Raw genomic sequence first — 1,699 nt, forward strand, 5'->3', positions numbered from 1 at the left:
GGATCTAGTTCCCTGACCGAACCTGGGGCCCCTGCCTTGGGAGCATGGAGTCTTAACCACTGGACCACCAGGGAAGTCCCCCAAAGCCTTTAAAGTTGTATTTATTTATTTATTTGGCCTACCGGGTGGCTTCAGGGATCTTAATTCCCCAAACAGGGGTTGAACCTGCGTCCTTGGCAGTGAAAGCGTGGAGTCCTAAACACTGGAAAGAAAGTGTTAATCCCTCAGTCGTGTCCAACTCTTTGTAATCCCATGGACTGCAGTCTGCCAAGCTGCTCTGTCCATGGACTTCTCCAGGCAAGAATACTGAAGTGGGTTGCCATTCCCTTAGCCAGAGGATCTTTCTGACCCAGGGATCAAACCCAAGTCTCCTGCATTGCAGGCAGATTCTTTACCATCTGAGCCACCAAGAAGTGAAATGGACTGCCAGGGAAATTCCCCCATAGTCTTTTTAGATGTAGATACCTCCCCCAACAGGACTTGCCAGATAGCTCAGTGGGTAAAGAATCTGCCTGCAATGCAGGAGACACAGATTCAATCCCTGGGTTGGGAAGATCCCTTGGAGCAAAGCATGGCAACCCACTCCAGTATTCTTGCCTGGAGAATCCCATCAACAGAGGGGTCTGATGGGCTACAGTCCATTGGGTTGCAAAGAGGCAGACATGACTGAAGCCACTGAGCATGCAGGCACCTCCTGCAACACACACATATACACACAGACACTTCAGTATTGTGCATAAGTCCTGAGGACACACAAGCACTCAACCATGCCCACCCAGTGCCCAGGAACTCATGCCTCAGAATGTAGAACTGGGCTCTGCCAAGGGCAGTTGCATGAGAGCTGGTCTGATCCTGTCAGCCATAGAAGCTGATGCCACCCGCCAGGGATGCCCCAAGTCAGGGCACCGTCCGCAGAGCTTGCAGATACCACCTCCCCTGCTGCAAGGCCCAGCAGGCCCATGGAGGTGGAAGGAGGGAGACTGGGCAAGGGCCTTCTGGTGCCGGGCTTTAGTAAGTTCCCCCTATGCCCACTGGGACTGCACTGGTGGCCCCAGAGCTCCCCCTCCCGGAAGCAGAAATCCCCGCTCCTGCCTGGTGCCTAGCAGAGGGCCCTCCCTTGACTCACCTGCCCCGTACACCTGGTACCCCCTCCTACCCTGGGGCCCGGAACCCGGAAATGGCTGAAGGTGTGTCTCTCAGGGCCTGCCCAGGTGCCTCCCCACCCCAAAAGCCTGAAGCAGTTCCACCCTCTCCACTCACCCCAACCCTAAGTACCCTCTGACTGCACCCTTGCCTCAGGTCATGGGTGGGGCTATACACCTCAAATACTGTGACTCAGGTCAATCTCTCAGGTCTTTTAAAAAGTCTCATTAGTTTTTGCTGATGCAAAAGCAGAACTGTTCTGGTTAAAAAGAAGTTGACGTTTCAGAAACACTTAAGGGAGAAAGGGGCCCTTTTCCTAGGTGAAAAGAGGTCTGGATTTGCATCTTCGTCTACTGCTTATAAGCTACGAGTCTGTATGTCACTTCATTTTTTCTGTGTCTCAGTTTCCCCATCTGTGAAACTGGGGACAGGAGTTCCCCTCTCTATGAGGATTCAATGAGTTCAGTTACATAAAGAGCTTAGAACGGTGCCTAGCAAAGTTGGCATTCAATAGACACTAGTTATTATTATTATCACCAACTCAATGTACATGAAT

The sequence above is a fragment of the Moschus berezovskii genome, chromosome 15, assembly GCF_049115385.1.
Source record: "Moschus berezovskii isolate FMDL1 chromosome 15, NW_MosBer_1.0, whole genome shotgun sequence".
Classification (NCBI taxonomy): domain Eukaryota; kingdom Metazoa; phylum Chordata; class Mammalia; order Artiodactyla; family Moschidae; genus Moschus; species Moschus berezovskii.